The following is a 14,345-nucleotide window of genomic DNA, read 5'->3' as shown; positions in this document are numbered from 1 at the left end:
CACGAATGAATACATTCAGGTGGAAACTGCAGATACCAGAGTTAGCAAACCTCATAAAATATATGAAATAACATTACGTATAGAAGGGGATAAGACTAGAAAAATAAGGGGACTATTTTGGGATAATCTCTCCCAGGGCTATGACATCCTTCTAGCTGAGAAAGACTGGCCACCAGAGTTTGTCAGGGAGTGTCCTCATGGCGAAGAAATAATTATGCCTGCCTTCTCAAATCATATTCCAATTCATAAAAAATATACACTTGCTAGAAAGTGGGCAGTAGCTCAAGCTCCTGCTTTATATAAAAATCATGTAGGATGGGATGAGGACTCTCCTCCTCACAAAATCCAGTTAAAATCACAACCTACTGCACAGAGGCAGTACCCAATTAAGCAAGAAGCTAAAAAACAGGTAAACGAGATCCTAGATCAACTTGAATACCAGGGGGTGATTGAAACTTGCACCTCACAAATGAACAATCCTTTGTTTCCTGTCTCCAAACCAGACAACTCATATCGTCTAGTTTTGGATTACAGACACCTTAACTCATGTTGCAAAACCTTTGCAGTGCAAAACTCGCATAGTGCTGCACTAATGAATAACATAGTGCGCAAAAAATACAAAACAACATTAGACATCTCTAATGGATTCTTTTGTCAAAATATAGCACCAGAGAGCAGATATTTGACTGCGTTCTCGGTAAATGGCTCGCAAAAAAGTTTCTGCCGTTTACCCCAGGGGCACAAGAACAGCCCAGGATTATTCTCAAAGAGAGTAGCAGAATTACTACAAACATACGATGACGAGGCATTATCATATGTCGACGACATTTACCTAACAGATGATGACTTGGATACTCACTTGAAGAGAGTGAACACCATAATACTTGGGTTCGCAGCAGAGGGTTACAAATTCAACTTTAAAAAATCAAGAATTGCCCATCTAACAGTCCTGTTTTTAGGATATGAATTATCAAGTGAAGGCAAAAGCCTGGCTGACAATTTCCTAGAGAAATGTGCTGTACTCCAAGCTCCTAGAACACTAAAAAATTTACAATCAATTCTAGGCTTCCTAAACTTCGGAAGAACATACATTGCAAATTACGCAGAAAGGGTTAAACCCCTTTATGATCTAATAAAACCAGATTTTAAAAGAATCAATTGGACTCAAAAACACACAGAAATTTTGAGATCTTTACAAACAGACATGTTAATTAAAACAAAATTAGAAACACGTGACAACACACGCAATCTTGTGATTCGAGTCATCCCAGGAAGATGCGGATTCACATACCTGACCTCTAATGAGGGAGAAAAGGTACCAATTGCATACAAATCACACTTGTACACAGAAGCTGAAAAGAAGTTCAGTATTAAAGACAACATTGTTCATGCAGTTCAAACGGCTATAGCAAAAGAAAAAGACAAGCTGACGGTAGACGTATCACAGTCAGAACAGCGGAGTCAGCCTTTGAGGCATTAACAACCCCATGTAATTTACCAACAACAGCGTTGAATCCAGAATGGATACAATGGGTGAATTCAATTACAACGGACAGAGTAAAATACTACTTTGATCCAGAATTAAAGGAATTAAGATATCTAGAATATGAAATGACATACCCTCTGCCAATCGACATTCTGCCTTTACGACAGTACGCCTGTGTAATACATACAGACGGGCATGCTCAACCCTCAGTTTGGGGAGAGCTGGCTTACAAGGCCACCTGCGAAATTATAAAAGAAGTGTGGCGCGGAGGAAAATTAACACCTCTACTTATAAAAACACACTCAGTGGAAAATATTTCAGAACAACAAACGGAAATAATAGCGTTAAAAATGGCGCTAGATAATGCCGATCGCAAATTCCCGACACTTATTGTGTGCGATTCGTATTACTGCGTCAAATCATACAATAACGATTTACAGAAATGGATTCAAAACGGTTACAAAGATGACACAGGTGCAACAATAAAGCAAAAAGTGCTTTGGGAACAAGTAGTTCATTTGCAAAAAGAACTACCAAAGACTCACGTGATACATACACTGAGTCATCAACGTGATGGCGTTCACGTTGCAGGGAATTCATTGGCTGAGAAAGCCACAACGGCAGCAACTGAATCGGCTTCCGTAGTCAAGAAAAAGCGTGCAGTAAAACACATTGACGGTGAAACTATGCTGGCGGTGAAAACGTCATCGAAAAGCGACTGCTCAGCACTACCGATCAACTATCCACTCAATTATACATACATAATCGATGCAAACTCAGTCCCTTTTGCTCGAATCCCTGGAGTGGGGGATAGAGTGATTCCAAACACGGACAGGAGAGGCTTGTTAATAGCAGACGCACATATGGGTGAAGGTCTCAGACACCTTAAACAAAAAGATTCTCTGGAAGAATTGCAATCAGTGTACTGGTGGCCAGGCATGAGCCTGCATCATCAGATTTTTGTAAAAAACTGCCCAGACTGCAATAGAGATCGCAGTGGCGAGCGAGGAGGACTATTACCATGGCACATCGCTCCAGAAAAACAACAACAATAATAATATACCTATCACGAAAAAGCGTTATATTAACATAAAAAGACTAATTTCCACTTATGCAAGTAAGACCCCAGCACTCGGCTGACGTCTGGACTGTTATAAAAAGATTTGCGAGTCTATAATGGCATATACGCTAGAGGCATGCTACGTCTGGCTGAATGTTTTTTCTTCTTGCCCTAAAGCGTATGGAAAAACATGGCCAAATGAGCCGGGCCGAAGACGGCTGTAATGCCAGAAACCGGTCCCCGGAAGCTTGTTTCTGGGATGGTGCAGTGAGCTAAAAAACGGTGATGGATCAAGCCCTGATCTTTTGACTGGGTAGGAGTGTTCTGCTTAATTCAGATACTCTGTCCATCACCACCCCCTTTATGAATCGTTTTGGCCACCACAAGTGTGGAAGGGTATGCTCAGATGTGAGTCCCTTGCTCACTGCACCATCAGGATTCAAGCAAGCCGGGCCGAAGACGGCTGTAATGCCAGAAACCGGTCCCCGGAAGCTTGTTTCCTTTCCAGTAAAGAATTGGCTTGGTTGTTTGGTCTGCCCTGTTCCCATGATGCACTGGGCCAGGGTCAGACTAATTTGCATGTAGCCAGGTTCTGAGCTGGGATGGTGCAGTGAGCTAAAAAACGGTGATGGATCAAGCCCTGATCTTTTGACTGGGTAGGAGTGTTCTGCTTAATTCAGATACTCTGTCCATCACCACCCCCTTTATGAATCGTTTTGGCCACCACAAGTGTGGAAGGGTATGCTCAGATGTGAGTCCCTTGCTCACTGCACCATCAGGATTCAAGCAAGCCGGGCCGAAGACGGCTGTAATGCCAGAAACCGGTCCCCGGAAGCTTGTTTCCTTTCCAGTAAAGAATTGGCTTGGTAGTTTGGTCTGCCCTGTTCCCATGATGCACTGCCCCAGGGTCAGACTAATTTGCATGTAGCCAGGTTCTGAGCTGGGATGGTGCAGTGAGCTAAAAAACGGTGATGGATCAAGCCCTGATCTTTTGACTGGGTAGGAGTGTTCTGCTTAATTCAGATACTCTGTCCATCACCACCCCCTTTATGAATCGTTTTGGCCACCACAAGTGTGGAAGGGTATGCTCAGATGTGAGTCCCTTGCTCACTGCACCATCAGGATTCAAGCAAGCCGGGCCGAAGACGGCTGTAATGCCAGAAACCGGTCCCCGGAAGCTTGTTTCCTTTCCAGTAAAGAATTGGCTTGGTAGTTTGGTCTGCCCTGTTCCCATGATGCACTGGGCCAGGGTCAGACTAATTTGCATGTAGCCAGGTTCTGAGCTGGGATGGTGCAGTGAGCTAAAAAACGGTGATGGATCAAGCCCTGATCTTTTGACTGGGTAGGAGTGTTCTGCTTAATTCAGATACTCTGTCCATCACCACCCCCTTTATGAATCGTTTTGGCCACCACAAATGAGCATAGCATAGCGGGACTCTTCTCACTTCCTACCTGAGGGAACGGGATGGTGTAAAGAAAAAACCAAAGGCATAAAGCAATCTATAACAGCGAAGGTATTAGGTTCGGGAGCTGGGTGGGTCAAACATCTAATAAGTGTCCAACGTAGTCTAAATAACCTGCCAAGAAATTCTCTGAGGGGATTCAGTCCGTACGAATTATTGTTTGGAACTAGAATGATGATCTTAGATCTTGACAGTCAGACTTCAGTGGTTAAAGAAAAAAGCTTTGATATCAAAGATCGTTTGGCTATTTTACAGGACTTAAACGAAACAAGGAAAGACCTGAGCAACATAAAGTTGAAACAACAGCCAACGACCACTGAAGAAAAACCACCTGTCCCAGCAAGACCTGTCTGGATTCCAAAAGTCGGGGATCTAGTCAGAGAAAAGATCGCGGTAAAGAAGGAATTTGGGCCTTCTTACAGAAAAGCAGTTCCTGTCTTGTCTATCAACGGGACAACATCAGTAGTACTACCGCCACTTGCTGGTAAAACGGAGAACAGGGTTGTATCAATCGACCTGATAAAACCACAGTCATGTGGCCGATAACAAACAGTAGGCCAAGTGGACTCCTGATAAGTAGCAGAATACCAAGGTTTGCTACAAACATAGAGGTTCAATCTAAGAGGCTACTCACATTTGAAATGCCAACAGAACAACAACAAGGACTATGCAACAATGCTATGGAACTTAAACCTCTAAAAACACAAATAAAAACATTTAGCAGAGACACACCAATCTACAATGAAGTAACAAATGACTATGCTGCTGCAACAAAACACACTAATAAAGCAAACAGCAATCCTGAAACAATAGGAACAATAGACAGAACGGCATCCGGTTACTTCATCAACTTCAGTGATTCATCTGAAGACCTGAGTGAATCAAAGGAACAAACATCAACAAAAACCTTTAAAGATAAAGCTAAGGAACTTTTTCAACATCTGAAAGAAACCTATCTGATTTCTCCATGGATTGAATTCTGGGTGGCCTTAGGTGCAATAATCCTCATACTTTGGCTCATCATGGTACTATGTTTGGGACACTTCATTGAGGGAAAATATGCTAAAATGGACACAGCAAGCCAGAAAATCAACTTGGTCCTCAAACCACACACGTCTTCACACGTCGAGAAAAGAGAACTTTCTTCAGTCAACTTCACAGCCAATCCTATACCCGGTGGGGTAGCATGGGACTATATTGATTATGAAATCTATGGTCCGGTTGAAATCCTGAAGTATCCACATCAAATCAAGATCTCATTGAGTGACTTTGTAAAACCAAGCTCAGTGGCTGATGATTGGGACGTTGAAAGCATTAATAATATGATGTCTGACCTAGTGATGTCTGCTAAATTTACAAAACATGATTATTTGCAGGGTTCATCTAATTATGATAAAATGTTCTGCTATAATCACTATAGTAATCATTATCTGCATAAATCTGCACAACCTAGAAATGTTTTGAATTATAATCAATGGGAACACTGTGCAACCCCTCCAAAAGGTAGCTCAAGAACTTTTTATGACAAATATTCATATTTTTCAGGGTTCAACACAAGCAATGCAGAAACATTTTATTTCAAATTATCAAATAAGACAGGTACAAAGACCATGCTTACAAACACTAAATTGATATATTCAGACTCATTTTTTGAGCAAATGAGTACATTTGGTTTTGATTACTGGGACAAAAATGTTGAAGTAAAAAGTGTTTGGGGTACAAAGGAATGGCATGTACAAGGTATAGAATCATTGTTTAGAGCCTGCATGATCCCAGAACAAATTATATTTTTGAATGACACTGTTCAACAAACTACCTGTCTTGGCCTAGCCAAAATCAAAGACTTAAACAAACCGTCTATTCCAAAGCCATCAATGAACAGTAATAGCTCTATAGATGTTGAGATAGACGTAAACCATATATTAAGCCAAAACAGAACACATCCTGATTGGAAAAAGTGGTTGATCTGGCCCACAGATACAAATAACTGTCAAGACAGATTCCTGAACAAAATCCAAGGGTTCACATTGACAAGGCCAGACCCTAGATATTCCCAAAGACAACACCCAGGGATAATTACCACGTACAGTGTGGGCAAGCTCTGCCTTCAATGGCTACAAACATCCACACTGGCAGAAATTAAGCAACACCTGACTTTACTTACTGATGGTGCTGACTTGCGTGATTTCATTATGGGACCGCGCAAACAGCGTCAAAAACGCTTCATAGCAGCCTCTGTATATGCAGCTTATAACGAAGCCTGGAAAATAACTCAAATTGAAACATCAGAGAGAATACGGGAAATTGACCGTATTAATTTGGAAAAATCACTTTCTGTAGTGGACAATGGGTTAATGACTCTGTCCTCCAGAATATACTCTTTGGACAGCATTGTGTCTTCAGCAATCGACATAATATCGCAAGACTTACTGTTGTTACAACACGGTCAGTCTCAATTGCGTTCTATTGTACAACTTGGCTGGACGTTACAAAATCTGCGTTCAGGCTATGTGCCTTGGCGTTTAATCAACACAACGTCACTGTTCAATATCTTTAACCTTACTGATAAACAAATCAGTATGGCACAGAAGGGTGCTGATTATACAATCCTGAGCATTGAGAAACTCGAGAGATTACCATTGACAATGTCAGAACGACCTGTCAGTGAATGGATAATACATGGAATAATTAATATTCCAATATCTACTTTCAGGTTTCAATATTGCCAAAAATATATACAGGCTGGCATGTACGAAAAATTGGGTAAAGGGTACATTAAGTCAACATGGAACTTGCCCTATTCACATGCTTGTGTCAGTAATAAAGGCCGGAAAGTGTTTCTTAGTGGCAATAATTGTGCCATGTCACTAAGCGGTACACTTCTGTGTAATGGTATTAGTTTACACGGAGCCTGTGAAGGGTCCTCAAATAACCTTTCATGTCACCAGCTAGGCACACCTGTGACACAAATAGAACCATTCTTTAGGAGACTATCGAACGGGAGTTACATTATAATCGTAGACCGCAGATGTTGTAGCTTGGTGCCCGGAATAGCTTATCTCATAACTACGACTGCGAAGGTTATGTGCTGTGAACGAGTATTGTTCCCCAGCGCAATGCCAGACAGGGAGGCAAGGTTATGGCCGAATTTGAAAATTGCTTCCATTCGAGTTGATACTTTAAGCAGAATGAAAACAGTGCTCCTTCAGACGCCGACCAGGCTCACGTCATCAAAAGAAACGTATGATCTCCAAGTTGCAAGGACAACGGCAGAGATTCATTCATTGTTATCAACTAATTCCCCCATACATTTCGCAGAAATCCTGAACGAAATCTTAAATATTTCTGATACCAGTGGAGTCTCAAATGTATTTAAGACAGTGTTTTCGGGGGCTTTAACACCATTTAAAGCCATTCTGGGTATTTTTCCGGACTTTGTCCATTCCATCTTTGGTGGACTTCCTCTCCTTTTGGGACTAGTGGCAGGAATCCTATTTTTGATTCTGTTATTTCGCTATGGCAAACCGTGTCACAGACAAAACACCTGCGACAAGGGAAGAAACAATCCTAGCCATTGGATACCGGGACCGGATATCTAAAATCCTTGGAATGTCCCGGCTTAGAGACCTAAACATGACTTGGTTTCTTTCATTTAGACCAATGTGGCAAAGCTGTGTTTTACCTGTATTAAGGTGCTTGCTATGTGGAGAAGAATGCGTGTTGGACACCTGTCTGACGCTACAATCGGATGCGCCAATGGATGCAGAAACTTTGTTGGGTCCGGTCACGGCTCATGCATTGTGCTGTCCCCTGCGGCTACCAATCCTGATGACGGCATTCGTGGAGACTTCACCACTACGATTGAGGGGTAGTGAGGTTCAAGATGAAAGCAGCATCGATCAGGTACGACCTTCTGTCAGTTATGCTGATCAAAACATCAATGAAGGCAATCATGCTCATAATTGCATGGTAACATCTTTTTCCGAGTTAATGGAACTTTCGCAGGAAGCTGTTGACAGTTTTTTCGAGAGTCTAAATGATATGATGTTCTCACCAGAGCAGAAATAATGACTTTTGAGCAGGCTAGCACACGGCGTTCCCAACACCCTGAATTTGGCCTTCAACTCTGATAATAAAGTATCATGAACAATTTTTTCCAGTTTACGGACAGCGGAACATAATTTTTTCAGCGGCCCCAAAAAATTTTGCAGTTTTTCGGGACACTTATCTTCTGCTTAAAGTAGAAACTATTCTTAGGGAACTAAATTTCTATTTTAGGAACTTTAGAGACATTAGCTGCCCTCTGGCATGTTCATAAATATTTTATTTTGTGATGAAATGGTCTCGCATTTTTTTTCTCTTCTGTATTAAGAGCCATTTCATGTGTTATTTTTCAATATTTTATTAATAATGATGTATGAATATGCGTGATTAATTTAGCATTTTCTACTGCTTGAGTGCATATAATGCATATATTTATCTTTTAGTATACTTCATGGTTTCAAAATGCATATGAATGTATTTTGGGGTGGTACGGTATACACATGCTCTACTAGTATATTTACTATGCCTAGATCTTGTAAATATGGACATAGTCTGCGTGGAGTGGGTGTGATGTATTCCTATAGGTTCTGTATCGATCCCCCTATTCCTGACCCTGTTCTGGTTAATAATTAACTAGCAGCCATCCCACGGTACAAAGAACCGTTATCTGATTAAGCCACACCACGGCACAGGAACGCGTTATCTGATTAGGTCATAACGCTTGCCATCTAATTAGGCAAGCACTATTCCTCCAGCCCCTGATAAGGCATACGGAGTTCTCAAAACAAATCAAACCTATGACAACCTGGGAAAATCCCTGCGGCCATTGTTTTGATTTCACCGAGAACTTCAGCAAAAGAATGTGCGAACAAGCCCGTTCGTATGACATCCTTATTGACGTATCCATGTCCATCCTTACGTCAATCTCGGCACCTTACAGGTATAAATATTACCGACATTGCCTTAAGCAAACACACGCGGTGGTGACGAGATCGGAGCAGCGAGACGTGCTGAGGAGCCCAGCAGAGAGCGAAGCCCACACGCGCTGCCCCGCCTTCCTGACGCGCTGAGAACGAGACGCTGCTTTTCTCCTACCGAGAAATCCAGCTCCGGCGCTTCCAAGCAGCCCTCGCAGGCAGCTGGAATATCAAGACCAGAGACGAGAGATACCAGCCCTCAATCATTCTAGACCTCAGGTACAGAACTGAACAACCCCTTGCAGAGAATTCTTGAGTCAGTCCCTTGGCAAAACAAACTTAACTTAAACTGCTACTTATCTACTCCCGCCCACGTATTAGGCTTAGGTCAGGTACACTGGGGTAGGCGTGGTTAGAAGCACCAGTTGAGTACGATTAGTCAAATGTATATATGTATGTATCTATTTTATCAGTTTTAAATATCATATGGCTTAGAAACCATATCAATGCTTCTGCAGTATTATTTTATACTCCTGCTTTTATTGTATGCACTTTACTTAACCATAAGTATCGCAATAATATCGATTCATTTCTCTTGTACGAGAAAAGAGACTGATCAATAAATAACATCTTTTATTGAACACGCCCGTCTCTTCCTTTTCTCTACAATCTGGTGAAACTAAGAATGCACGTACTGACTGAGTAAAATAAGTTGTCTTTTGTTTTCACACGACTCTAGAGATACACTCTTGATTAGGGGAGAGCAAAGTTGTCATGTTCTATGGTTGTCAGAAACTAAATCCCTTCTTGTCTATCCAGGGAGGTTAAACTCCTCCTTGCCTATTCGAGAAAGTTTCTAGTGAACTCTGAGCTAGCTGGCAAAACCAAAAACTTTAAGTCTAATATCGTCAGTAGAAGACCTAGTTAACCTCTGCCCTAGGTCTATACTATTGAAGATATTATTCCAATGCGCAGAGCCTATTGGGATAATAGGAACTACACTACACTTGGATAAACCTTTCTGGCTCAATCTTATTCCACTTAAGTGAATAACCATTTCTTTTAGCTAGATTTATCCTATGGCGATACAGGGTATTCGCAATTTGGGATTTATTTTTCCCCTGAGACGTTACTTCAATATCAAGGGAGAAATTAATGGGGTAATGATCGCTGATTGCAATTTCGGCTGTTTCAAAATGTACCACATTTATCGAGATGCTATTTGAGACCAAAACAAAATCTATCAAGGAATTACAACCCCTGCCGTTATATGTAGGTGAAAAGTCAACCTGCGGAGTACATACTTCGTTTGCAAAGCCTAGATCCATCTCAAACATCAAATTATTCACTAGGTTCCCTGTCAGGGAATGGACAAAATGACTACAGGGATCACCTTCCTTATTGAATAGTCCACATATATTTGCGTGGCCTTTGGGCACAAAAAACAATTAAAATCTCCCAACAAGACGATTCCCCGTGTAGCAATCCACATCAGATTTCAATATTATATGTGAAAGATATTCAAAGACATTTGGCAGTTCATCATCAGGGACATTGTTATAAAAATTAATCAAGGTTATAGTCTCTTGTACAACACGAAAGTCAGCTCCACACTCTGAAAGTATTTTGAGATACTATTATGTTTGCCGACCCTAACTTTGGAAGTGTTTGAAATGTACACACAAAGCCTTCCTTTATTTCTGCCCCTGTTTGATTGTACTGCAGCATTGTGGAAAGTTCGAAACCCATTTATATGTAACTCCTCCATCTCCCATGTTTCTTGGAGGCATATAATGGAGAATTGGGTCAAGAAAGGCAAAAAAGCTGGGTCATTCAATTTGTTAGATAACCCTGCCACATTCCAGGACACAAAGGTTGTAAGTTTGCTGTCGTCCTTATTAATATGGCTTCGCATAGATGGTGACTGAGTATTTGCCCCCTCAGGGTTATTATATTAGGTGTCATAAAGAGATGTTAAATCTTGACCCTTAAGGTCTACGCCCTCCTTCCCAATATATATATATATATATATATATATATAAAGAGTTTTTCAAGAGCCGGAGCGGCAGGGCATGCATATTTGAGACCAATACCAGCCAGGTCTTAGCTAGGTTCAGGAGTGAACCTATAGTCATCAAACACAGATTGACCTGCAGGACCGAATACGCAGTCTATGTTTTGAAATGCAAATGTGGTCTTAGGTATGTGGGCAGCACCAAGTTGCAGGTACAGCTCCGCATCCTACCTCATCTGAGGGCAATAGTGAACAGCAACCCCACGTACCCTGTTGCAAGACATTTCAAGGAAGTCCATGACAACAATCTGGACCACCTCAGATATTTTGTAATAGACCGCGTACCACCACTTAGGCGGGGTGGGAACAGAGACAGAATGCTCCGACAGCTTTATTCGAAATACATTCTAGAATTGAATTCCAAGGCACCTGCAGGACTCAATATGAGAGAGGACCTGCATAACTTCCTTTAGATCCGTTGCATGTTTACCATCCACAGGAGGCACATATTTCAGCACTTAGCCCATACGCCTCGCTCATTTGGTCATAAAACGTATATTTTTGTGCCTATTTTCTGTTCATTAGCACTGTCACTATTTACCTTTGGACTTTAGATACACAGTCAGTTCTCTTATGTATGTTAATTTTCTCTTGAAGAACAAGCCGGGATGCACCACTAATTTGTGGCCAATTTATGCGTGTTTACATGTACTTTGCAGCTTCAATCTGCACTTGTTTTCTCTCGCACTTGCGTCTTTATTTCCTGCATCTTCATTAATTCTCTGCATCCATTGCACTTCTGTTTGGTTGTCTTTTTAAAGCACTTTCATGTACAGTACACACACTAGATTTTGACCCACACATTTGAATTCATCAGTATTGAGCTCATCCCATACACTTGTTTCAAGCACATCATCACATTCCCAGTCTTCCTGATCCCCCCTTTTTCCTTTATCTTTTTTTTAAACATTGTATATAGTCAATGACTCTCACTTAGCAATACACCTTGTCTTTGACGTCTAACACTAAGCAGTTAGTATGTTGGCATCAGTCTTTTGACTTCCAGCACTAGGCAGGTAGTATGTTGAGGTTTCATGTGATGACTCACCTCAGTATGTGGCGTTAGACCCATCCATTCAGATTCCCTGTGCACTTCGGACCCACAGTATCTGGTGCCACTTTTGCCCGATTCCTTTCTCCTTGTGAATTCATGTTTTCTGGCAGCTCCTTAGATGCAACACATCTTTTACAGCTTTGGTCTTTCCCACATCTGCGCAATCCCAGCGTTTCATTTCTGTCTTCGACCGCACTCATCTTTGGTCTCCTCACACTTGGGAGAAGTGTTTCTTCCTGTCTTATGTTATTGATATTGCATAGGCCCAGTTTTTTCAGCTGAACAACTGATTTTGTTCCTCTATGAATTCCTTGTATTTTAGCCACATTCTTTTTCATTTTACATTTTACATTTGAGGTTATCAGCCGCAATGTTTAAGTCTATCGTTTATGTCAGTCTGTACGTTGCCTCACGGTATGTGCTCAGTCATCGGCCGCTGACACTGAGAATTTACAGCATTTCGTAAGGATTACACTACATGTCACTCAAGTATGGAAAGAGTAGAGTCACTACTCTGTTACCCTATATATATCGTGTGCTTCAGTGCAGCGCATTATATGATCAAGACCGCAGGCTTGCGGTCGAAACGCGTCATCTTGACATGTATATGAAATAAACTTTCCTGTTTGCATCGATTACAGAGTCTGTGCCCGTGTTTGACCCGGCGTGGTCTTTCCTTGGAATCCTGGATATATATATATATATTTATTCATTCATTCCTGGGATTCCCTCGCCTCCGTGTGAAGGTCTTTGATCACGGCGAAAGTCACGGCACCACAGCAAGGTAACTGATTTTTACAAATTAATTTATTAACACACCATTGTGCAAAAGTGAGCAAAATAGGACCGCCTATGCGTTTCGGCTACCACTAGACTGCTACTGGACCATAGAGTCCCACGCATCTAGACTGTGTTTAAAGAAAGTGCTTTGTGCTTATCCCTTTCTTTGTGTTTACTGCTTCTTAATGACTAGACTGCTAGCCTCAGTTAACATCCATGGTTCAATTCAATCACCATTTTGACAATAGTTGTAAAGTACATTCTTATATCAAGAAAAAAAGTGCTAGTGCAGGATAAAATTATATTTTTCCTCTCAAATTGTACAATTTAAAAACGACATGCAGCCATTTCATTCTGTTCTTATGTTCCTTCCCTATGTGTATTTTAAGATATATTAGTCAATAACTTATCATTTTCAAACCCATTTGCGGTGTCCGCTGTGAGAAATATATTATTATATCACATAAATATTCATAATTTTTGTCTAATTCAGTTCATTGTGCAGTACATTTCAAGATTGAATTTGACCTTCTTCTCAATTTCATGATTATGTCAGATGACAAAAATTAATTAATTAATCGAAGTAAATGTAAAGTTCAATTTTAAAGCCAAGATCAATTTAAAACACAGCTCCAGTGACCATTTCCATGGATATCAAGTTTTTGACAGTTCACAAAACAATCTTAAAGGGGAGGGAGATATACAACAACCTCTGCTTAAAATTCATCCTCCCTCTCATACTGATCCTTGGAGGGGTGAGGTCGGACCTAATCTATTGTATTGTACAATTATATCATCATTTAAATGAAAGTTGTTTTCAAGGTTTGTGCAAAGTTCTGTATACAGTGCCAGGGAATTCATGAACAGAAAAGTAGGAAAATATATGTATATACGCTAAGTTAAAAAACGCAATTATGATTCAGCTCTGTGGTTAACTTCAGTTAATTTTTCGCTATTTACAAATGTACAAATAGTTCTGCATCTTGCAGGAGCATGGTGGCAGATGGAAGGAACTGAAATTCTATGCTGTGGAGTCCGTGGGGATCCATCCGAGAGGTGGAGACTGTGAAAAAATCCTCAGGCAGAAAGAATCTAAACATTTCTTGAACTTTCAAACATTAACCCTGCATGGACTGAACGAAGATGAGGAGTTACATTATCGCCTGTAGAAGATCTGGACTTGCCTCAGTACCCTATATAAAGAGACAGGGATGACACAAATGGCCTCTCCATTATCATTAGTTTTTTACTCACTAGGGTTTAACAAACCTGCACATACACAATTAGTCACTGTTGGACTTGGCCCTTTTTGCAGGGTCATCCCTGAACTTTTTGCCTTCCTCCTACATATTTTCTGACCTGTTGTTGGCTATTTTATGACTCTGGGCACTTTACCACTGCTGATCAGTGCTAAAGTGCATATGCTCTCCCATTGTAAATTAAATGAATGTATTAATTAGTGATTCC

General features: G+C 41.0%; 1 protein-coding gene across 5 annotated transcripts in view; it reads left to right on the top strand.

Moving 5' to 3' along the window:
- NT5M (5',3'-nucleotidase, mitochondrial) overlaps positions 1-14,345 on the top strand; it is a 401,499-nt gene that overhangs the window by 168,240 nt on the left and 218,914 nt on the right. For 2 of the 5 annotated variants that reach the window (XM_078665217.1, XM_078665216.1), the window contains exon 2: positions 12,740-12,882. The exons of the other annotated variants lie outside the window; for them this stretch is intronic. The gene's annotated coding sequence lies outside the window, so the exon portion shown is untranslated. The remainder of the gene's footprint in view (positions 1-12,739; positions 12,883-14,345) is intronic. 5 annotated transcript variants of the gene reach the window in all.

Source organism: Lissotriton helveticus, chromosome 10 (assembly GCF_964261635.1).
Source record: "Lissotriton helveticus chromosome 10, aLisHel1.1, whole genome shotgun sequence".
Classification (NCBI taxonomy): domain Eukaryota; kingdom Metazoa; phylum Chordata; class Amphibia; order Caudata; family Salamandridae; genus Lissotriton; species Lissotriton helveticus.
The sequence above is the reverse complement of the archived record's forward strand: the minus strand, read 5'-3'. Positions and strand labels throughout refer to the sequence as shown.